The sequence below is a fragment of the Typopeltis vanoorti genome, chromosome 23 (genome assembly GCF_054136105.1).
Source record: "Typopeltis vanoorti isolate ZY-2024b chromosome 23, IOZ_Tvanoo_1.0, whole genome shotgun sequence".
Classification (NCBI taxonomy): Eukaryota; Metazoa; Arthropoda; class Arachnida; order Uropygi; family Thelyphonidae; genus Typopeltis; species Typopeltis vanoorti.
In genome coordinates this window covers 33,463,604-33,490,318 of record NC_143571.1, presented here as the reverse complement: position 1 = coordinate 33,490,318, position 26,715 = coordinate 33,463,604, and positions in this window count along the sequence as shown.

Below are 26,715 nucleotides of genomic sequence, written 5' to 3'. Positions count from 1 at the left end.
ATGAAGTTTGAGAAACACTGTTCTAGGTGATCAAACAGGGAGCTGTTTATGGATAGCATTTAACTGAAGTTTTGATAATTCACTAGATTATCTTCACGCTACTTGAGAGTGGCGAGGAGATCGATGTTTAAGATAATGGTTATGGAAGAACTTGAACTTGAATCATTTGAATATTACAAGGTCCCGCAATAATGCAAAGTCTTAGAGAATAATAGTACTATCATCAGTAAAACTATTAATAGGATTTATGTTTAGAGAGAAAGAAAGAAAGAAGAAGAAGAGCATGAGAAAGTGTACAAAATCCAGGGTACTCCGGCATTGATAAAGAAATCTAATGATAAGAAAAATCTATTTTGCCATGACACAAAATGGACGACCACAGGAGATGCTGACGATACACCCACAAAGAGCAGGAGCAGTGGCGAGGAGATCGATGTTTAAGATAATGGTTATGGAAGAACTTGAACTTGAATCATTTGAATATTACAAGGTCCCGCAATAATGCAAAGTCTTAGAGAATAATAGTACTATCATCAGTAAAACTATTAATAGGATTTATGTTTAGAGAGAAAGAAAGAAAGAAGAAGAAGAGCATGAGAAAGAGTACAAAATCCAGGGTACTCCAGCATTGATAAAGAAATCTAATGATAAAAAAAATCTATTTTGCCATGACACAAAATGGACGACCACAGGAGATGCTGACGATACACCCACAAAGAGCAGGAGCGAGAGAAAATAAGATGAGATGTAGCTTGTTGAAGAAGCGCCGATGCCAAGCACAATCAAATGGATTAGAGATAGCAAGAGCAACCCCGTCAGTTTCTCCAATTCTCACTAACCCATAACCACTGTCTACCATATGTTCATGGAGGATAAGGTTAGCGAGAATATATACTGTAGAACGAGAGTGGCGGAATTCGTATAGGTGATCACTAACTGATGATTTAGTTAGCGATCACATACTCGTAAATGAAAAAGTTGATCAAATTAAAGATGCCAAGAAATTATATTCTTGTTTAATCTCTTATCCAAGTGTAAGCAAAGTTTGCACATGAAGGATCTTCATGACTGGGCTGCTTGTATATAGAGGCTAATGACTTCACATCGATTGCCTTAGTATCGCATAATTCAAAGCACACATCGTTTCGTGTGTGTATAATGCTATGCATTATGGGAAGGGCCACTACCCAGACCGGTTTCGACTTTTATTGAGGTCTCATCAGCGGGGACCTGAACCAGAAGGGATACCAGGGTTGAAGAGGTTATACATTCCACTGATGAGACCTCAATGAAAGTCGAAACCGGTCTGGATAATAGCCCTTTCCATAATGCATAGCATTATGCACACCAGTAAGGGTGTATGATTTGCATTACGAGATACTAAAGCAAGTGATGTGAAGTTATTAGCTTCAACATACAAGTAGCCTAGTCGTAAAGATACTTCACGCACAAACTTTGTTTGCTTATACTTTGATAAAGGATTAGAAAAAAATAAAACTTTTTTGGATATTTAATTTAATTTATAACCAAGTGAAAATCTTTCCACGTAAAAGCTGGTTGTTCAGGCCCTTTTCCATTTTTCGAGAGTAATGAAGTGAGGACGATAATTTCATAGCTGACTTTAATCTCTCTTTAAAGGATAGGCCGTATTAAGGCGAGATGACAGATCTTCTGGGTAGATCTCAGATGAACATGACACTTTACATAGGCCATTCAGGATGGCTGTTAATTCTGCAGCACAGGGTTTGAACGCAACCGGAGAGATGTCACCTGGAGTAGGTGGCATTATTAATAAAGAATACTCAGGATCATTCTGGTTCTCTTCTAGCGAAAGATCATGCATGCTTACAGCATGCTTGATCTTTCGCTTGATCTCGATGTCTGGTTGGCATCAATATGGTGGACTCCCAACCTAAGAATCCCATGTGTCTCAACTGAAATGTAAGCTAATAAATATTTCGGCTTATCCAGCTATACACTAACCTGAATATAAGTATTAAGGAAAAATTCGCATTAAGAAGATTGGTCTGCCCAAGAATAGCTTTCTATAATAACACTAATAATAATAAGAAAAAGAATAAAACTTGTCGCATCACATTTAGTGCGGCAGGGAAATTTTTAATATTTTCCTTAATTTTCAACTTAATTATAAAAATCCCCAAAGTATTGGGAGAATCCCATAGAGGAAAGGGAAAAATTGTTCCCATTGAAAACCGTTACTTCAGAGAGTGTAATTTCTTAAAGAAAAGTTAAGACAGGTATTATATTCGCTGAAAATCAATAAATAAACCGTTGGAGTAAATCTAGGATACAACTGAAGTTATTTGTTAAATTAAATGTTAAGTGTTTAATTTCAGAATGTGTAGAAAGTAAAAGTTATCTAAGCTGGGTGGTAGAGTGGATTCTTGGCTTCAAGCTATCTCTATGTTCGAATTCGCAACATATAAATGATATACACGTTGCATAATAACATACGTGTAGCATATGTGCGTGTGAATGTGTTTAATGGCAAATGGTGTGAATTTAACAATCTAATTCTTGGAAATCTGAAGTATCTTGAATCTCTAGCGTTTTACCTTGAATTACCTAATTCTGACCAAGACAGATTTACAACCTGTCATGGATAGGATCCAGATACTAAAAAAATTAAATTCGAAAGTATATATAACCCGAGTTTCCGGAGAAAAATCTACTTGCTCAATGGTTTGCCAAATATTGTACAATATTCTGCAGTGGTCTTTCTTGAGTTTAAGAGAGATGAAAAAGTCAAGTTTCTAGAGGGAAAGTCCACTTTTACTCTGGAGGAATAAAAGTGGACTTTCCCTCCAGAAACTCGACTTTTTCATCTCTCTTAAACTCAAGAAAGACCACTGCAGAATATTGTACAATATTTGGCAAACCATTCTGTGATTGGCTAAGGGAGAAAACTATCTGTCCATTAGTCTTCAAAAAGTTAGTTAGGGATAAATGGTCTCATATCCTATATAAAATGCGTTAGTGGATTAATTTATTTAAACATTTAACTTTTCAAGACACTTCGGGCTTCCAATAAGCAGAGTAGAATTATCACACCGGGTGAATAAAATTATGTACTATCTAAAAATTTAGCAGAGCCATCAATCCCACGATGAGATTCGAACTCACAGGTCGCAGATGTGGGAAATGGAAACGCTATCCACTCGCTCAAAGCTAAAGACCGGATGTTTTAGACAAAGAAGATGTCAATCCCCTAAATCTCTGAAGGTGCTTATAGTTTCTTTTAAACCGAGTTAATTCATATTGTTGATAAGGATAGGAGAGAGAGAGAGATAACGCTAGCTGAATTGTTATGAATGAACAGCAAATATTCACAATTGGATTCCAGATATTCAAGCAGTGATGCAAAGCTTGGCATCTATTCAATTACCCGTTATTTTTTTTAATAACAAAACTAGTCGGTATCTTTTTTTAATCCAAGTTGACCACACGCGATGTGCATAGAAGTAAAAACAGTAATTAATTTTTAATAGGAGTCATTTTACGTGGGCACGCCCAACCACGAAACTGCTATGGGATACACACGACTTAAAAGAACTCAATTACATCTAACAATAGAGTAACAAAGGAACAAAAATTAAATAAATAAAAATTACGTAACATCAAGAACAATTCTACTCTTTGAAACTAAATGCTAGTTGAAAATTGATCAGAAATTTATGATAATTATCATTACCATACATTATTATTACGGGCGTCACAAGAAACAAAAATGTGGTACTTGCTCTGTTCTCTTTTGCCAACGGGAGGAGTTCAGTTACAAAAAAAAAAAAAAAAAAAAAAAAAAAAAAAAAAAAAAGATACCCTTTTATTTATTTCCTGGAAATGCTGTTTTCATAACATTCCGTGTATATAAACAGTAACGAGAGTAAATACATTCTCCTTGATTATGGGATGTGTATGTTTCAATGACACACATTGACTTCATAAAGTGACCATTAGCAGGAAATTCCCATGTTACATAAAGTAAATGAAAAATATTGAAAAGAATTTTTTTATGTTTAAAGCCAATTAGTAAATAGTAAGTGTAGACGTGAAAGGAGTTTTTAAACCTAATAAACCCCTCTAAGGATAGAATAAACCGTTAATTATATAGTCTTAATGATAGCTTCGATATTATTCCACAATCAGATATGAACACGTAATGATCTTTGAATCAAGTTACCACAAAGGATGATTATAAGTTTCGCGCTTAGCGCCATCACTCTGCATGTACAAAAACTAGTATCACAACTGAGAGTAGCAAATGAAAGAGAATGAGAGGAAAAGTGGAGGGTGGAGTTGGAGGAGAGGAATGTGCGTTGCTCAATGACAAAGACACAAAAAAAAAAACACACCAGTACTTCGACTGTCAACGAAGACAAACCAATAACAATATGTATGTGATTATTAGGCAAATAAAAGACCCTTAAACACAATAGACTAGTCAAGTAACTAGTTCAGGAAATACAGGAAAAAGTGTCTTTGAAAAGTCACATGGATTGAATACACACGAAGAGACAAAAAAATAAAAAATGACATCTTTAATACCGGTTTTTATAGTGCGTGTTGGAACTTGGCTACAAAATTAACGACAACACGTGTGTGAACCTCTTTTTTTATATATAAAAATAGTTTTCTTCTTATTTAGAGAACTGTAAAGACATAATGAATTTATTGAGGAAATCGGATGACGTAATAGGGATCTATGAACTATGTTAACGGGAATAACCTGAAGGACTTTTCTCCGTCAGATGCCTGAAAACTTTACAAAATCCTACCAATACCTAGTATCCGTTGGATTCCGAATAAATAAAGAATGGGTTAGAAAACGAATTTGGTTATATTCTTCTTATTCGCCCATTTCAGGTCTATCCAAAAGTAAGTATTTATTCTTTCCATTTTCAACACTAAATTATCTGGCTAAGATTCCGTACGCATGTAGTGGGCAGTTTAATTTTGCAAATCGAAGGGATAGGTACTTGCTTGTCAGATGGATCTAAAATCACCAAAAGAAAAGAAGAAGAAGAAGAAGAAGATATATTCAAAAAGCAATGCTACTTGTCCTAAATTAATCAATGGACACAATAATTAAAAAGAAGACGAAATCAAATGTGTTATTTTATTATGTTATTCTGTGAAACTTATTGTCCAATGACAAATAGAAAAAAAAAACATTTAATGCCTGTGTAGGATTAAAATAATATATTTGGAGTACATTGCGATCAGCACTATGTCAGTTTTATTCTTTATCATAGATTGCGACCTTACAAGAGACCAAAAAAGAAAATAGGAGTTAATATTTAATGACCTAGATCAGTGATGGCGAACCTATGACACGCGTGTCAGCACTGAAACACTTGAGGGTTTCAGCTGACACACCGTGGATGCTGAAAGATATTGGTATTCTGATGAAAAAACTGCGATAAATCGTGTAAGATCGCTCTCAGTTAAGGCGAGGGTAGGTTTCGGTTCATTGAAAGAATTATATTTTATAGTTAGCCTATTTCTATTTTATTTTGTAACTAGCCTATAAACAACGAGCGTTTTAAGTTTACGTTTTCTTTCTTAATCATTATAATTTCTGCATAGTCATATGATATTATAAAAACTTATACAAATGATTATCAATATTATACGATACAAACTTATAAATACGTGCTTTATATATTATAAACATTTGAAAACTTCTGTGTGAAATTCGTTCATGCATGCATTCCAAGTCTCTCGACTGAGTAATACAAGTTCTAAACATATTTAAAACCACTTTAACAGAAAATATAATTCGCAGCATTAAATATTGAATTTGTCTGAGTAAATAATGAAAACATATTTATAGTTGCAATAAATTCAGTAAATTTTGTTAAATAATGCAAATAGTAACAACTTACGATGACGTCGCACTAAATACTACTAAATAGCTGCTATTTAGTAGTATGATAGAGAGTAAAACATGACAAGGTTGCTACGAACGTACCAGTAATAAATCTGGCAACCCTGCTCAAAGAAGTAGTGGTAGTCTTGCATGGTTTGCCACTTAAGTAATTTGAGTTGCTGGTGTATAATTCATTTCCAGTAATTGTTAGTTCTTATTAATTATTACTGCTTAATTACTGCTGTATATAATTGTGCTCTTTTTTAATTTGTGAACCCTTTTACAATGGCAGCTGGCACTAATAAAAAACTAAAATTAATCCAGAAAGGAAGTGGAAGAAATTTCCAAGATGAATGAACTGAATATGTATCCCGATGAAACAGAATCCATGGATCTTAAATTAGATGGCTTTGAGTGGATGGATTTGAAATTTCTAGAAATGCAACTAGTCGACTTCCAGTGTAATCCTATCTGGAAAAGAAAGTTTATTGCTCTTAGAAATGAATTAGAAGAACTTGAGCGGTTAAAAATTCAGTCTGTGAAATTCTAAGCATGTGGATTTAAAATCTTTGCCAAAACTCTTCTAACAATTTTCCTCTTGTACATACTCTTGTGAAACTCTATTTCCTGCCTTAAATAATATCAAATCGAAAGGGAGAAATAGATTGAGCAATGATTTGAGCGCTGCCTGTGTAGCATTAAAATGTACACCCTATAGCCCTTCTATAAAGCAACTTTCTACCAGTACTCAGCAACAGAAAAGTCATTAAATATAATGTAAGTTTGTAATTTCACTTTATTAAATTAATTGCATAATACGAATTTATAGATTTTATATCAATGTCCTATTAAATAAATAGCGTAATATGATATGTATAAGTCACCATCTATGATTAAGTAGTTACATTTATAATGCATGTATGCAAGTGGCACATCAACAACGTCGTTATTTAAATAAAAATAGATGTTTGACACACCTGGGTGAAAAGGTTCGCCATCACTGACCTAGACGTTATAGCAAACAGATAAGCACAATGAGTTTCAGAGAATAACGTAATACAATAGCTTATTCCATCCAATCTTATTTTAAATATTGTGTCCAAACTGTCTTTTTACGGCCAAGTAACGTGAATTTTACTTCATAAAAGATGTTAACACACTTAATGCGGATGAGTTTGTTGGAATTTACGGCCGAAACAACTAAAGCTATGTTAATTGTGTGTGTCATTTCTGCCGGTGTTGTGCGAGAGTAAAAAAAAAAAAAAAATCTATACTTCGAGAGGGGTAGAGAATAAAGATAAAATAAAATATAGGATTCGAGGTGCCTTTCCTATACGAGTCCACTTGACTGCACTACAGAAGCGGCCTGTTTTTATATGCAGCATCAACTCTTTTCACACTATTAGTGGTTGCATTGACAGATCCAGCCTATTGTTTATTTTTAATTTATTTCTTAAATAGGCTGCATAAAAAGCGAACTTGGAACTCGTTTCGTTATCTGATTAATACAACAGAAAATTTGAAATTGCTTCTTGAACTATTGTAATTGCGAGCAACATTTATTACATGCGCAAATGTCGTTACGTCAGTGATGAAGATTCAGCTTTTCTGAAATTAAAATACAGAAATTTAAACCAACTGTTAACAGTTGAAACATTCTGTTCCTATGCTAAAATAGCCTTAAGCTTCTAAATGACGAATCCAAACCGAATAAACAAACAAGTCCTTAAGGGTGTGTGTGTGGGGGGGGGGGGTACTTGTGTTATCTTCCATCTCTGATATCGCATTCTTTATTTTTTCGAGTTTTTATAAATTCACAAAACACGTCAAGTTCTCAATTTGAAAAAAAAAAAAAGTACAAAAACAAGTTATGACAACACGATCTGCAATATTTTACCCTGGAAACAAACAAAGAGTGTGACGTCACTGATAAGCAAGTCATTACTGACACATGGATTGTTTTCTCCGATATGAAATAATTGCGACTCTAAGCGGTCATTTAGGAGTGCAAATAATTTATTACCAGCGAAGACATCCCCCAACTCGGCAGATGCAGACAATAGTAGGAATGTGATAGAGTAAATTACCGCCTCCCTTTCTATGTGTGTGCAGTAGAAGAATGACAACTCACACAAACCAAGCAAGATAAATGATCCAACAACTGCCTAGAGGATGGGTTTCTTCAGCAAAGGAGGGGAGGACAAAACAATAAAATAAAGACGTCTTTTTTTTCTTCTTCTTCTCAATACATAACAAATGGTATTCAAAGTTTATGAAATTGAGATCAGGAAAAAAAAAGGCAAACAATACTCGATAAACAAAAAATTCAGTTATTCTATTAAAAATCAACTTTGTTATGTCAAATTCTTTATTGTATGACAATTATGAATGGTTTAACAAAACGGAAAGAACCACTGGTGAATCACAAAGAAAGAGTAATTTAAAAAATGTTTTGCAAAGAATAAATATATATTATATTGGATTATTTAGGCAACCATACAAAACACTATTCAGAAAGCGTTATCTTTTATTTTGCTCAGATGGTTATAAGAAAATAAATAAAAGAGAGAAAAGGCATCAATTTAATTTAAAATAGGATATCTAGCTAGATTCAAGATTAGTCGATTCACGATTCGTGTTTTCTTTTTCGTGGGACAAACCCTTTTTTCTCTTGACAAAATGATAATATTTTTATCGCTGTAGTTGGACCAGTTTTACTGGCTCAGTCGGAAGTGACGATACTCTTTGTTGGGAAAACAAAATATCCTTAGAGAGCGCTTCTTTACTTCCCAGAGGACTACTCTATAATGAAATACAATGTGCTGACCAGCTAGGGGATCGTTTATATTTATAGCAGGGTGTGTTAACACCGGCGATTCCTGCGCTAAACATTGTCACTGCTAACAAGTCGCACGTAGCTAATCCATTCGGCAAAATTGGTTTCGATTTTAAGACAAATTTTAATTAATGGGTTTCATTAAATGTTTGCTTTTTTTGTTTATTACAAAAGGTTAAATAATAAGAATTCTATCATAGTAGAATCTTACTCCGGAGGGTAAAAAAATGGGTGGGAATTAATAAAGGTGCATAAAATAGCAGGATATAATCGCCAAACCTAATGACACAAAATGTAAATGTGATTACGGTTACAAGAAGAAAAAAAAGTCGATAACCATCCATAATTTGTAGGATGCACAAAATTTATCACCAAAATTAAATTGAAAAGCTGATTTTAGTCTCTATGTTGAAGGTTATACAAAGAAATCCAGTTTTAATCTCGTAGCAATCTCTGATTAAGAGAATTTAGCTGTGTGCGTTGGAAAGGTCCAGAATAAGGGGGTAATTATGCTTATCTTCACGCATAGATAATGTACAAGGGGAAAGTCACTTTGCCAAGTACATTAGCGATATACAACTCGTCACACCCATTAAACAAATTACCCTGTTTGTGGCTGTATCACATGCGACAGTGAGTCTCCAATTTTTCTGCGGTTTTCATAGGAGACTTGTACAGCTACAGGTGAAGAAAGAAATGGAATCAAATCTCTGGGAGAATAAAGGAGGTGGTGGGGAGGGAGAAAGAATAAAGAAAGAGAAAAATACAGCCCCGAGAAAGGCTTATTGTATCAGCACGCAACCGGAGATAAGGATAACCATTGCTTAAATATATGCCGTGTTCGGTAATAGGTAGCTAGCTGAAAACAGAGTGCGGCGTCCTTGTGAATTAAGCAGTTCTAGCACGCTGCTTGCTTACTCTGTAATTTTATTATTCACCAGAATATTTCGGCAGTAAAAATAGGCACAGAAAAATGTTAGTCCTACTAATGAAATGTGCGGGGAAGAATGGTATCTTGATAACTTTGTTTTTCTTCGTGTTGAATATCTGCCAATTCTACCGCGTCATATAAATAATGGATTTTAATACGTTCTCTTTGAGACGTGTGAAGCGTTTTGACTGATGAGTCAGTTTTGGTGTCTAAGAAAGTGTTTATCAAGATTTATTCCACGTAAAATTGTTTTTAAGAATTTAGCACACCGGAAGAATGGTTGCAACTTCTTGAAAACAGAGTCGAAAAGAAGAATAACTTATTTCAAATACCGTATAATGAATATTTAAATTAAAATCCTATTTTTAAGTACGCTGTGGGACATTTCTATTTGAACGGTTTCCATTTACCTGTATTTGACATTTACTTGGAAAATAATGAACGTGATGAAATTTAGCAGCAGAGTAAATAAGAGACAAATAACATAATACGAAAGAATAATAAGAAACCTATTTGTGAAAAACTGTAAACTTAAGAGGTTTGTAAGAGATGGGAAAGATTTTACGTTTTAGAGAAGGCAGGAGGGAGATGGGTCATTGGAGATTGAAATACAACTGAGAATGAAATCCAAGGTCTTCAATTTCATTGGAGACCTTGGATTTCATTCTCAGTTGGCAAAACTCAGAATGCTGACTAGAACAGAAATTCTATTATAAATAAAGCATTGGCAAAAGAAAGTGACCAAAGAACAGTAACATGGAGGAGAGATGCACTTGCAGTAGCTGAATGATAACCTTTGACCTCTGCTCATTTCATTAAAAAACCAGAGATATAAATATCATTTACAGTGGGTGTTTTTAATCAGATTCCGGCCACGTGAATGATTTATAAAAATAATAACGCTTCTGTATACAGATTATTGCTAAGCTATTCTGGATACTTTGTATATTTCTTGATATACTTCTTTCGTGACACCCTCCCTCCCTCCTCATTTTTTTTTTCGGGTTTCGTCTCCGATGTCTTTAATTATATGCTTACCGATTATACTAGGTTTGTTTTCCCACCACGCGCCTCCTTAGCGCCTTCAAACAATCACAAGAGAAACCTTGATCTTAGAAATCGTGTACTTTTTGACCTTGACAAGTGTGTGTGTGTGCTGGGTCCGTTAAGCTTGGGGCAAGATGAGGTTAAACGATCATCCGTAGCGAACCTGTGGGACCGATGGCACACTATGTATCTTCAACATTCTTCTCACCACGTCCTACTTACATAACGATAAGGGTTTGTGTGTGTGTGTGTGTGTGTTTGGCACTTGGCAATGTTATTCATTCTAGTTCAAATGTTTCGGAACTTAAGCAATTCAACATGGCTGTTTATTTATTTATTTTGAAAAATGAGCCTTAATTCAAAAGGTAAGTTTTTTTTTTAACTTTCATTGTACTTTGTTATTTTTTAGTTAAGTACCGAATCACGATGTCGCTAAGCGTCCATTTAGCTCAAGTAAGTCAACGAACATATATTTTTTTTTTTTTTTTTTTTTTTCGAAATGCATATATGACAACCTTAAACTTGTTTTTTTTAACGGCTTAAATAATCGAACACAATTTAATTAAAAAAATAAAAATAAACGAATTACTTAAGACAGCCTCACTCCACAACTGCAACAGAACTTATTGTATACTTCATGATTGGTGGCCGTGCAAAGAACCTCTGTAGCTAAATCGGTATGGACGATACTCTGGTTGGAAAAACCTGGCATCGAATCTCATCTAGGAAGCGAAAAGCCCTTATAAGAGCTCTTTTAACTGAATATGGATTAGTAACTCTTCATATGGGTGTGCTATGTTTTTTCCATTCCTAAGCCGGCCAGAGGAACACACGCAGTTAAACATAATATACTAGCTTCATAGTCTTAGTTGCTTCAGGGATAATCCTAAATTAACTAAAACAATCAACCGTACTATAGTGGGTGCTTTTGCGAACAGAGGAGTTCGATGTATTATTCCGAGAACGAAACAGTCACCCATTGACTTAACATGAAAGCGTGTCAGCTTCCAAAGGACACTACTAATTTTTTTCCTAAATATATGGAAAGTATTTTGCTATGGGCAAAGCACTCCGTGACTTTTGAGGCTAAAGTGAATAACTTGGGTGGCTCACCATCGTCTCTCGTGCCCATGAAGAATCACTATAATATGCCTTGTCTCCATCCAAAGCCAATATTTTTGAGCAAATAGCATGTTAAGGGGAGAAAATAGTATATATACTAGAAAAATCACTGCTGATATTAAGAATTTTTTCCAATAAAACACTTCGCTCTGAAGGATTTTATATATCACCCCCCTCCCCCGAGCAGAGTGAAATGAGTTTGGATTTATCACCGATTAAGTACTGCAGCGCCATCATCCGAATGTGTGTGCTACCGCATCAGCATTTAAGTCAAAAGAAAGCTTGATTTGTGGCTTTAGCAGATTTAAAATTAATTTTTTAATCATTTACTGGAAATTATTTTTGATCTATAGAATTATACAGTTTTATAGATAAGATTCCGTGAAGATATATACGTGCTTAATAAAAGACTTCAGGTATTATATTAATATTATTATATCCGAACTGCTTATTATAGCTGAACTCCTCCAGGAAGGAAAAATTCGGAATTTGGGTATAGCTAATAGAGGAAACGATTACACTGCCATCTATTGACGAAATAATTTATAAATGTAGCCTCCTTGGTAAGAACGTGAGGTGATCCATGCAACGAAGTTGATTTGCTCTTTAGGGTGTTATATACGTTAAAACTCGAGGTAATAGTTTGTAAGATATCGTGCTGATGTATCTAGAACGATATTTCTAGATCAGTCAGAAAGAATATGTCGGCGAAGGAGATAAGAGCGAAGAGCAAAATCAGAATTGGAGAATCACACCACGACGAAATCCCATGTTGTAAAAATAGGATACTTTCTCACACTCTTCCCCTGATCTAGTTATTGTGGCCACAATTGCGACTTTCAAATTAGGGGATTACTTTTTTATGTTAATTCCACCTAAGAAAGACTATTGACCTATAGTACATTAACATCGTGGTCGATCTGGATAAGGATGGAAATTACTTCAAGCCAATATGCAGGTGGTAGCTTCACACGGGACGATGTAATTCATCCACCCCCTAAAAGCATTTGCAAAACATCAATGCCCACGATGGGATTCGAACTTGCAGCATATTGGTTGGAGAGCGGCTAAGCAGACCGGTATCTCCAGACCAATTAAAATTACAATGCTGATTTAATCTGAAATAACATGTGAATTTCTTTCGTTGAAGACTAGAATAACGAACATTATGTTATACAAACTAATATCGCCAACTACTGGCAAAAAAAACTCTAAATACGCCTCTCTGATGACCAAATGTGTTTTATTGGAACATGTATTCCCTAATAGATTCCCTAACAGATTTTTGATTAAAAGAACCTGAAACTATATTAGAGTCAGGGTGTTTTTTTATTACTGCCAAGAAATATTTTTATGAACTCACCGAAAGAATGATAGAGCAATAAATATTTAGATATGAAAATTATCATGTAATTATCCAAGATCCTAGAAGATTGATATCTCAATTATCTGTGTGTTCAATAAAAAAAGTAAAAAAAAAAAAACTAATTTGAATAGGCAAGTAATACTCTCGTTGAGTAACAAATATTTTTATTGCTAATCTTACGTACAAGACAAAGTTTCTAAGAATTTATAAAGTTATACATCTAAAATTGCTAATAATATTTCTGAAATGTGACTGGTATTTTTCTTGTCATAGTTACAGCCACAGAGAGAAAAAAGATAGATAGATAGAGAGAGAGAGAGAGGCCTACCTGAAATTCGCTGGTTATTACAACTATCTTCTTCGCAGTGAGGAAGAGGACAGTTATGAAAACAGTAATTAATCAGTGAGAAAACGAGCCTTCAGAATATGAATTTTCTCCACAAAACCCTGTACACGGGTTACATTCATGAGTTTTGTTCTCTAATATACAAGGTTACCATGTTATGCCCGCCTGTGCACATTTAAGGATGAATGCTACCATCATTACCGCCCTACGAAGACCTTCGCGGTATTCCTTCAAGGTCCAACAGAATACCACACCCCTACCCACAGACATTTTAATTACAAATTGCTTGAACTCAGTTATCACCTGTTTAAGCTTTCAAAGATCTTTACTTCCTCTTGTACAGTCAGTACGTAATGGTTTCTTTATTGAATTAATCGAAGGATCAGAAGGCCACATTATACAATACGACCATTATTTTCTTCTTTACCATCCCAGAGGACTGCCACACCGTCAGACACTCCTTCGTCGTTAAATCAGAACGCCCAACAAAAGTGATAATCATCATCCCCCCTTATCATTATTGTGATAATTTGTACAAGCTTCTCCAGTATAATGTACCTAACTGTCTAATGTCATTCTGTTGTTCCCGGCGAGTTTTCTTTTATTATTATTATTTCGTTTCTGAGTGGTCGTCTATTCTTGTTTTCTGTTTCTGCAGATGGAACTTCGCTTATATCTCGATAATCACGTGATTTTCGCTAATTATTTATCTTAACTAGTAATGGAATGTTATGAGATACGGTACGTGCAGAGTGGGAGAGAGTAATTGATACAACAGTAATTACTGTTCTAGTTCTATAGTTCCCTGAGGAGTCTTAAAAAAAAAAGCCCTAATCTTTGATCTCCACAAACCCAGTAGAGAAAAGTGATACCAAATTATCAAAATCTCACAAATTATGCAGAAATATTTTATGGTTAGAAAGACCTGCGTTCGAATACCGTATAGCTTGCAAAGAACCTTTATAAGGACTTTTCGAATGAAGGTGAGTTAGTGAGTCTCAATCGGAAGGGTAGGATTTTTTCTCCAGAGACACTCTGGGATTTCAACCTTGAGATTTTTTTATTTGATTTTTTGGCGCAAAAATTTCGACGACAGGTGAGTCAGCCGGTCTCATACGGAGGTAGGGGTTTTCTTCACCGGAAACTCGGTTTTTTTCTTTTTGTCCCCCAGAACAGGCAAACCGGTCCAGTGAACACACACACACACACACACACACACACACACACACACACACACACACACACACACACACACACACACACACACACACACACACACACACACACACACATTCACAGACATAGGACACTCCGGGAATAAGGATTGAACTATGTAATACGTGAAGAAAGAAAAAGATGGCGCAAAGATATCAAAGGTCATACTGCGCTGGGACACAGGTCACAACAGTACATATGGTAACTGATTAGTAGGACAATCACAAACACCCATGCCCTTGGTGGGCGGATACGCTAACCACTCGACCAACCAGGCCGACTCAACTTTGAGAAGAACAGGCCAGAAGAACATACACGTAATTAATAGATATAATACACTGGCCTCATAGCCTTAGTGCTTCGGCCGTATTTCTAAGCAGCTCAACCCAAAAGCAGAAATATGTAATCTCTGTACTGGAGCACTCAACTCTGAATATTGACCGATTCTGCTGTTAAGGTAGCTGATATTATATACATATGAAAACGTGTTTAGCAGTCTTTACTATTATTATTATACAGTGATAAAAACTGTTTGTTATTATAGACATTGAGTAAATGTTGGAAGCTTTTTTCCACTTCACTTGGTTAGACTATAATAAATTTAGTTCAATCCTTTATCCAAGTGTAAGCAAACAAAGTTTGCGCCTGAAGTATTTTCAGGACTGAGGCAACTCGTGGTAAAGGTAAGGTGAGACACCTTTTTGTAACTCGTATAGGTAAATATGACTTCTCCATTACTTCCACCTTAATATCACCACCTCTGGGTCTGGCTCCCACTGACAAGACCTCAATAAAGGTCGAAAGCGGTCTGGGTAGTGGCCCTTCCCTTAATAGTATTATACATGTCCGCAAGGAGATGTGCTTTGCATTATGGGAGACACTAAGACAAGTTGATGAGAGTTTGGTCCACCTTTACCACGAGTTGCCTCAGTCTTGAATATACTTCAAGCGCCAACTTTGTTTGCTTACAGTTGGATAAAGGATTAAACTAAATTTATTATTGAGTAAATATTTTCATATGGCATATTTCATTTCAAGCATATTTCAATGAAGATACGAGATCATTTTTTTTAAAAAAAAAATCGTTAACAATAATTTTTAAATGATCTACCAACACGTTTCTACAGCATTCAAACGATGCTTGTTCCTAATGAGAAATGCGTTAAGGTAGACACTTTAAGCAAGTATGAAAAGATCTGAAACATGAGAACTAAAATATTCGGATAATATTATGCAAAAGGTACGTCAACAAGCCCAAATGGGAGGGAAAAGAGCACGTGCACAGGTGGGTTGAGTTCTCTGTAATCACTTACCGTTTAGGGTATAACAAATGACGAGTGCTGGCTACAATCTGCGGTGCCATCTTTGAGTATTCGGGCTAAACAAACATCTCGTAGATCTGCGGTAATTTTTCAGATCTAGAAAAAAGGGAGAGGTTCGTGGGAAAACGGTCCAAAGAAACAGAAAAACAAAACGTACTATGGGAACAATTATAGCAAAAGCTCAGAACCCCGTCATTATCTACGGGGAAAGATTCATCGGAACTGTAAGAAGGCAGTAAAAGTGACACAGGTTGCAGTCCGATTCAACAAATCCTGCCGCTAGATAAAAAATGCGTACACCTGTCGCGTGGCATTCACCACTCTCTCGTGCGTGGCTTTAACTGCTGCCACTGCTATACCCATACAGAGGGTCCCTCACGACCGGCGCGTGCCTCGAGAAAACACGAGTCAAAGTGTATGAAGATTTTTTTTTTTTTTTTCTTTTGGTGTGCCCCACCTACCGCTAAGGGGACTGAGTAAACAGATAAGATGAGATTCTCATATTTATGTGTCGGGAGGAAGGGAAAGGAGGAGGGGGGGGGGATGGGTGAGAGAGAAGTTGCAGATGAGGAGATTGCGTTTCCGTCGATTACTGGACACTTCTAACGACAACGCGGCCCCTCCCAGTGATTCCCGTGCATTTTCCACAAACCCTGAGGAAACATGAGCATCAATTTCGTAGCTAACTTCCTTCGCACGATTTTTTTTTTAGAAAATTGCTTCGCTGCTGTGGTTTTTGCCACCTTGGGTAGGAAATGTAGCTCGTGACAAGGGGGCCTAGAAGGGATTTTTCCTCGATGAGGAAACTACATCGCTATACATCCTCAGATCCATCTGATATGTATCCAGTTTATGCATACCGCTTTGCCTTTCTGTAATTTCCCAAAAGTTATTAAAGCTTTATTCTGTCGATTCGGAAGGCCTTCAATGGATTTATCTTTCCCCTTCTTTCATTGTGTACCCCGCTCTATCTACCGACCTATCTTTCAGTCAAGAAACTTCTTCACCACTGGTAGAGGAGGCTGCTTTCCCCATATGTTCTTATATGCATTCAGCTGTATAAAATTGTGTTGGCGATAAACAACATATCAGGTTAACAAAAAAGCACTCCGTGTGAGGTTTTAAAGCTTTAAATGAAATATAAAATATATTTAAAATCATAAAAGCATGCATGTGTAGGAAATGGCTCATTTTAATTTTTTATGGAAATCTCACCTACAAAAGGTTGTAATCTTGTCCTGCATAAATACCATGGGTGTGGTTAAAAGTTAGGTAATGAACAAATCCTTCTCTAGACATTAAATATGTATGGAACTTGGAGCTGCCAATTATGCTCTCGAATTACAAAACTAGCTCAGTATGAACTGATCTGGTTTTGTAAGCACTTTGTATGTTTTGTAAGCTAGTTCTGTTACCACTTTGCTATTCACACATGCAAGCAGCGAATAAAAGCCATTCGGCTCTTTCGCTGCAGTATTTCTTGAAGCCACTGGCATTTAATTACTTGGAAATTACGAAATCTGATAATAAAGTAACGTAGCTGTCCTAATAAATATCTGCCAATGAAAAATTATCTTAAATCGCGATAGTAGCCTTGAAATTAGTCAGCTTCTGCAGCTGTGCATGAATTTCAGCTCATTTTGAGCTTTTTTAGTTCGAAACGATGTTTCTCTTGAAACTTTGCACGGACTGAAAGGGAAATGCAAAGAAGTCAAAATTAGATCAGCTCCGATAAATATGGGGGGGGGGGGTGAAGAAGACTGCTGTCTTTCTTTTTAGCCAATCATGTCAAAATCTTTTGTCATATTTTTGGTTAAGAACCTTTTTTATCGGACCAAATCAATAAAAGAAACTCCGTTCTCAGTTCGTTAATGTTACCAAACATCTTTAGTACGCAATATAATCAAACCCGTTACAGGTATGAACATATCACACTGTCATTATCTATCCAGTATGCGCTCTGCAATAAAATCAGTATTATTACTTTATTGTGGACATATATGGCACATCATATATTTATTTTATTTGGGCGGCATATCAGCTCTTACTGAAAATCTACTCTCTTTACCGTCATGTAGAGTACAAGGGGGGCAGAAACAGCTAATGTAATTTTAAAATCGATTCCACAACACCGCGTTTTACTTTAGAATGATTGAAACTAACACTTACTCACTTTCTTCAGAACTGACTGCATTCTCTGAAGGTGACCTGCCTCAATATTTTTATTTCGATATAATGCTTGCTAACTTAGAACACACGAAGCTAATTTACTTTTAGAGTTAAATTAGAGTAGCATTGAGTTATACTGCCAGTGAGGAAAAGAACTGTTCTCTGTGTTGAACTTCACAAGGAAGATTGTCAGTTCATTGTTGTTGTTAATCCTATTATTACAAACGGTTGATCTTCAGCTATTATGGTACTCGAAAAGATCTGTCAGTTTTTTTCAGCATGATCAAAACAGTCTTTTATGTCTTATGTCGTCAATAGAGAAATCCTGTGAAGGATGAAGGATTTCTCTATTAAATATTATTATATTTATATTACCATATTTCGTGAACCTTGCGCTGCGATCTTTGAATTTTTCAACCAAATTACACATCATGCTGTAAATCACATCCGTTTAACTCACCGGACGATGAACTAAAACGAGAAGAAAAGGACAATCAACGGCCTATATTTTCAACATATACATTTGAACTATGCTTTATTCCAATTGCTGTTTGATCACGTACCTCTAAACGTAATAAACATTGAAGAAAGAAATTCGACACTTTTTTAAGATCTGTAATAATAGAATATTAAACGATCCTTCAAAATACTGAGTATGAACCGAGTATTAATAAAACAAATTTGGCATTCTTGTTAATAGTTTAAGTTATACGATTAAGTTCAATTTTCACTGTGCTTCAGAAAGATGTGAGGCTTGAATAAGACGATCGACCTTAATTCACAGCTATTGGTCAATACTGATCGTCGATCGATGTTGACCATTTAAGTTAGGGATAGTTTTTTTTTTTTTGGTCATACTTTCTAGTACTGTGCAGTTTGATTCGAATCAAAAGGTAGATTTTTACCTCGAAGATGGTGACCACATTGCTACAGTTGAGAATACTATTAAATCATACCATATATTTTAGAAAACAATCATGCCCAGAAAACAGAATAAAATAACAATATATGAATAATATTATGAAAATTAATACAACGTGCAAAAAAGTCCTAATCTCACCCAAGAAAAAAAAAACCTTCGTGTAATAATAAACAGGGGTAAAACACTTAAATGCACCGATATGAATTTCAACCAAGCACCAATAAGGAAACTGCTTACAGATATTTAATGTGCGATTCTCTTATTTATTTTTTAACCAGTCTTGTAAATCGACAAGTGGCTTCTAATCTAATTAGCAACAGTACCGAGAGAATGAAAGTAATTAACTATACACATCAAAGAAGTTTGAAGACCTCTGTTGTTAATTATTAACAGAAATAAATGACCTCCACTTTATAGCCAATTAGAGCAATAAACATTATGACTGAACAAATGTCTGTCTGCGTGCATGAAATTGCTAATCCTTTTTTATTTGTTTCTATATATATGTACATTCGGACAGCTGAATTTTGGACGGCTAGGAATTGGAAAGTAAAAATTTAAAAAAATTGCGTATCGAGGCATGGCGAACAAGCCTAAGTTTCCTAGAGATAAAACCTGCCGACTTCTTATGAGACCAATTAACTTACCTTTACAATTAGACGGGATTCGAACCCTGTTTTTTTTTTTCAATTAAATAGCATTGTTGCAAAAACCAGATGGGCATCGCTAAGTGTTTCCATAAAGATTAAAATATTCTTGACCCACCTCTGATCTCTACGGCATAAAATTTTACTCTCCTAGGTAGAGCTTTCCACTGAACATTGAGCGGACAAAAGAATTTTTGCGAACTCCTTCGCCGAAAGGATAGTCAGTTCTTGTGTTGGGAAGTGTGTGTGTGGGGGGGGGGGGGTATTGTGCTGAAAATAAGAAACAGCGTTCAGTTCAGGTGACGGAAGATACTATACAAAAAGAAGCAATATGATGCAAATAACAAAAACGTGTAGTAAAATATATAAAATAAGAAATGCTAAAGCGAATCATTAGCCAACAATTGGCCGAGACTACTGGGAAAGGAAGGAGACAAAGAAATCCATCGGTCAGAAGAAACCCGATTGAAATCACAGATTAACCTCTGACGATTAATTCTTTTCAATTACAGAGAAAGCCTGATCTGAATAATATCAGTTACTGATCGCTTTGATTCATCTAAAGCCGCCTTGGCATCCAATTTTATCACTGCTAGTAACGTATGGCTAAAAGACCAATGATTTGTGGAGAAATTGTTTTTCTAGTTTCGCAAATGTTCGTTACTGATTATATATAGTCATTATAATTAAAATTCTCGTTTCGAAAGGCTGTAACTGGGTAACTACTCAGCGGAACGATTTAATATTTAGCATGATGATGGTGTGCGAAATGGAATTTTATTTTGTGCAAAAACCAACATTAGTTCTAAAAGTTGTTACCAGGTCGATATATGGCGCTGCAATACATGTAAATGACGTATAATACTCCTGTTATGCAGTGAAAAGCTACGATCGTACCGTTTATGCAAATGACAAATGATCCCAATGACATATGCTTCGAAAGAAGCTCCTCTAAAAGCAGCGTCAGTTCATTGCCTGTGAGCAGACAACGTGTTCAAGCCTAATGTCACCATTACCGAAGGATCGCACACTTCTCGTGAAGTTGTTTTTACCAAAATAGCAGCTGCGCCTTGACAGAATTGCGAAACTTCAGAACATTAAAGGGATTAAAAATGGATCCTATGATTGCAAATGGCTTACGCAAAATGATCCGGAAATTCGAAGAGACAGCTTCCTTAGCTGTCAAACCTAGCAGAGGTCGGAAACCCATGAATGGTAGACAGTGAAGGAAGTATTATCTGCAGCGTTAACCGAAGAAAGAATAGCAAAAGTCTTAGGAGAAGCAGCAGCCCACGGCAAGGTCTTTAGACAAACTCTTAAGCACGGTTCACAAAGTCGTAAGGCAAATTCTGCGCTGTTATCCTTACAAGATTTCCCACGTTCAGCAATTGCTTAATCCTAACCGGAGTGCACGAGAAACATTTGCCCTGCAGTTTCTTGGTCAGACTGAACTGGACAACGAGTGGCCATGGAACATTTTCTGTTTTCTGAAGAAGCTCACTTCCATCTGGACAGTGCTGTGAATATGCAATTGCAAAACCACACGTCGTGCAACAAATTCTGTATCATTCCCCGAAAGTCACCGTCTGGTGTGGTTTTATAGGCTTCAACAGTTTTTATGCGGGCTGGTGCCCCTCCTGACATTGCCATCCCTGTCAAACGGTTGCTTCGAGGACAGGATTTTATCGAGGACAGGATCATCAGTTGCCATTTTCGTACAAAGTGGCCGGATCTGAACCCATGCAAGTTTTAGATGTGGAATAACGATCAGAATAATCCCCATACCACCATCACTGGCCTGTTTCCGGTTGGCTGGAAACAGCTTAGGTGGTCATAATATTTTGGTTCATTAGTGTATAAAAAAAATGAGTTTCCAGAAGGAAAAACCTTACCATCTTCATGACGAAGGAGTTGGAAAGTTGTTATATTATGTTTTCTCGCATATTAAATAAGGAAGTTCTGGGTATTTTATTTATAGTGTATACTGTGCCTTATTATCTCTCTCTTTCTCCCCCCCCCCCCCCACATTGTACACGCAGAATGATATAGTTCCTATGGTTTTGTTTTGTTCATTTTTTCCCTGAAATTAACATTTTTATAACGTCCCATCACGAAATGCTTATTAAAACTGATAGAACTGTAGATGTGAGATTTCGAAGCCAAATGATTTTTCTCCACCCGAAAAAAGGTTTCTGCCGGACAATAAAAATCAAATACCATTTAGTAAATATTAATAATATCTTTCACTGATATTAATACAGGAAACTGCAAAACAGAAAGGCAGAATTCGGGATCTCGATCACTGATCTGTCAGAAAAGCTCTGCATATTTTCTAGTTATTTATTTATTTATTGCTATATAGAAAACAGGATAATTAGAAAAATGGTGCTTTAGAATTTTCAATAACAAATTAAAAAAGGTTACTCCAAATATCATCAAATTTGTGTAATTTCTCCTTGTCACAACTGAGGTGTGCTACTTAAAGTGGACATTTTACTTAGTTTTGCAACAATGTGTAAAAACTTAATGCACTTGATTTGTTACTTTATTCATCCACCCGCTGCTTTGTATTTAATAAATGCGCTCTGTCCGGACGAATTTTGCTGAAATTTGAAGTTTGATATCTTTAATGAAATTTCCCTATTCGTCTTAATTTTGATAAGAAAATTTGACGATTTTTAATCACGAATGAACTTGATTAAAGTGATAGGAAATTATATGCTGCAGTATTCTACTAAACATCGAAGACGTTTAGCAGTTCCACACTTCAGTGTGCAACTGTTGAAGTTAAGAGTGAACGAATGCATAATGTGCGTGACGTCGCTCGCTCAATGTAAAACGTGTAAGATTTACTGCAATTAATGAATTTCTCTTCCACGCCGGCTTTGGTGCCAAACTTTAGTTGCTAAGGCCACGAGACTTTTGAATGCAAAAAACGAAGTATTATATTGTTAAATCCCCATATATTGATACAAAAGTGGGTGTTAATACGTTTGAAATGTGTTATCAAATTAGAAAATGCTAATTCTCTGTTGGAATCCGCTTAAGAGGACGTAAAGAATAGAAGGTCTTTTCTTTCCTCTCAAGTGATGGTGAGTTAGCAGGTATCATAAGGAAATCGGAGGATTTCCTATCACTTCTTTAAGATACACTTTTGCTAAAAACTCAAAATTTCATCTGGCAAAAACAGATAATTCAGTCAGCAAAATTAATAAGGAAAATACACTGGCCTCATAGCTTTAGTCACTTTGGTATCTCCTAACAAAAAAAAAAAAACAACTCTCGAAAGGTCATCATCATCATCATCATCAAATTCCTGACGTGTACCATTAGGAGATGTACACAATGTTATGATAGTGCTAAATGAAAAAGTTACATCATTGCTAACTTCCTATCAACAATTTTCCTCCAAATTAATGTTATTTTTCAACACTCCAACACTTCTTTTCAGCCATTTTCTGTCCACCGCTGGACGAACACTCCTCCAGTTCCTTCCACCTTTCTCTGTTCTTGACCAATTTTTCCCAACAAAATTTGACAATTCGTCTCCACCTTCTTTTAGGACGTCCTCGTTTCCCTTCTTTTGGAATCCAGTTCGTTAGTGTGTTGGTCCATCACTCATCTTCTCTTCTGGAGATGTCCAGCCCATTTCCATTTTAGTCGCTTGTGGTGAAGAATGATGTCAGTGATATGAGTATCCAGGTGTTTCGCTTCTTACCTTTTAACGTGATGCCTAACATCAGCCTCTCCATTTTTCTTTGCGTTGTTGCTAGTTTATTTGTAAGTGCTTTTGTTAGAAACCAAGTTTCACAATCATATGTGATGATTGGAAGTATAGATTGGTTAAATGTCTTCCTTTTTAAACAGAGTGGGACATCATTGTTTTGAAAAATGTTTTTCGATTTTCTGAATGCACTCCAGGCAAGTTGAACTCTCCTATTTATTTCCATTTGGAGTCCACAGTTTAGATCAACGAGATGACCTAAGTATGTATATGAAGAGAATCTTTCCAAGAAATTGTTTTCTATTATTATGTTTTTTTGGTGTTACAAAATGATTAAACATGATTTTAGTTTTTTCTCTGTTTATTTTTAGACCGATTTTTCTGCTTTCATGGTATAGCTCTTCTATCATTATATTAAGGTCTTCTGGAGTGTTTGCAAAAATTATGATATCATCATATCTTAGGTGTGTTAAGTTTCTGTTATTAATTTTCATACCAAGGTTTGTCCAGTTTATATTGTTAAATATTTCTTGAAGGACTGCTGTAAAGATTTTGGATGATAGAGAGTCTCCTTATCGGCCTCCAACACTATCAGATCTTATATTTCTTTCTAAGACACTTTTTATTGTATCAGTCCACCTAGATCTTGGTCTTCCTCTGGGTCTTTTCCTGAATTTTTACTGGCAAAGAACACTTGTTTTGCTAAACTTTCCTCACGCTCCTAATCTTTCTCAGGAATCTCATATCTCCAGTCTTTGGTGAAGTGTTTTACTTCTGACCCAGCTCTCAGATCCATAAGTTAAAACTGGTTTGAATACTGTCTTGTATACAGCTAATTTAGTGTTCCGAATAATTTCTCTCTTATTCCATATGAATTTATTCAATTGGCTTCCCACCATACCAGCTTTGCTGATTCTGTTGTCTATTTCTATATTTAATTTACCATCTTCAGTAAAATTCGTGGCTAAATAGCTGAAATGTTTTACTTGTTCCACAGGTTCTCCATTCACAACACAGTTGACATTTTCAATATTTCTACCTATTTTCATTGTCTTTGTCTTTTTATTGCTGACCTTCATACCATATCTATTACAACAGTTATTCACTTTAGTCAGGGAATCTTTCAGACTTGTAGCGGATTTATTTAGAAGTATAACATCATCCGTATAAAGTAAAGAGCCGAGATTAACATACTAATTTTGATATCGGGTTTAATACCTCTTTCGGCTCATCCATATATTTTAATATATGGATGAGCTAAGAATTAGATAATTCGGGAAGAGCTCTGACTTTTTTTGTTTAATCCCTTCAGTTCTCTAATAAGGATGTTTTTGCATCCATATTAGATCATGTTCCACTTTTGCTGAGAGATTTCTGTTATCAACAATCTTCCTGATTTTCCCTTTCAATCGTTTCCGACCGTAGGCGACTTTGTAGGCATTGCCAACAAAGTATTCCTGGTGATATTTTTACAGAGTAGTTCACCATTGCTTTTCACAACCCCCCAATTTTATCCGGGCTCGGGAACGGCCTATGGCTGGGACGTATTCATATCGTCCACACACATAACCCATGGGTGTTTTCAAGGGGCCGGTTTTGCCTGTTCTGGTGGACGAAAACCCGAGTTTCCGAGTTAAAAAAATCTCCTCCCTCCGTATGAGACTGGCTAACTCACCTTTAGTCGAAAGTGACCAGATAAACGTCACTGACGGGAATCGAACCCAGGTCTTTCTGACCAATGACTCCAGTGACTCCAGCAACGGCCCTATTGCCGACCCAAGAAAGTCATCACAGTCATAGGTGGGTGTCATTCACGTAACTTTCAAACCAAACTTTCTTTTCTGATTGACTATCCCGAAAGAAAATGCTGCTGGTATTGGTAAGAAGGATATAACGTGATTCTTCATGTTCATCACTGTAACAGTGCATATCATTAAGCGCAACATCAACAATGGTCTTATAGCCTTGGTTGCCTCGGCCGTAATTCCAAAGAAGCAAACATACCCCGAGCAGAGCATAGCTCACTGGTAAGATGATCATCATGGCTCTTAAATACTCGTATACTGAAAGTAGAGACACGAGAATGCTATTATACAGACTGCGCTTTCAATAGGTACAGAAATGATGAAAAATCGACTACTTTTGAAAACAATACAAATCCGCATTCTGAATTTTAATCTGAATCTGCACTGCTTTTAATGTGAATCTGAACCTGATTTGAATTCCTTTATTTCTTTATTGTTATTTCCATTGCCAATAAGACATTGATCTTCCAATAAAGTTAAATGTATTACTATCCTAACAATTCATGCAGAGATTAATGTCTTTGGTTTGTTGCGTTGCAAATCTAGAAAAAAAAAAAAAACTAACCTTGTGCAAAAATGTCCCTTTAAAGACTGCCGACACCTCAATGGCCACAACCCTCGTTTCTTATCACGCAAGAATTCCAACAAAAACGTTGCTTTGTTTACAACCTCCGAGAGTCTATCGCCTCTTGGCCGGCTGCTTTCAGCTAGCCATTTAGGGGTTTTGACCTTTACGTGGCGTTGTCAGCACTTAATATATATCTGTGGCATTAAGGTCAGTACACCAGTGGCAACAACACCGGCTTTAGTGACCTTATCTCACGACAACCGTACCTAGTATATCTCGGAGAAGCGTAAAGATTTCCCTACACGAACCAGGGCCATGATGGGAGGACAAGTGGACTATTATTGTTCCTAACGTGGTCAAAATAAGGCTCCATTGTCATTATCTTCGCATTTGTGAAGGGACGGAGCTTAAAGAGGTCATAGAGCGAAACTTTATCAGCTAGTACCTTGTTTCCCGTAACGCAAGGAAGGGAAGAAGCCAAGACACTTGAAGATTGGTTGCTTAAACATGCGTGGCATTGATATCTTCGGTCATGTAAAAGAATGTCAGGAGAAGGAACATTAAATGCCTATGGTCCCATGCATTATACCACTTTTAGTTTTATCTCATCTTTTTCTTGGCGATTAGAAATGTCCGAAGGGTCACTGAACCGGAGCGGAAGTGGGGGGGGGGGGGGAGACAGGGTACAAGATTACGATGACGAACTCTTGTATTTACAAAGACAGCTATCGTCTTATTTACTCCAAAGTATTTCCCCATTAGGAATATTAGGAATTCCATGCGATAAACGACTGGCTTAGGATTC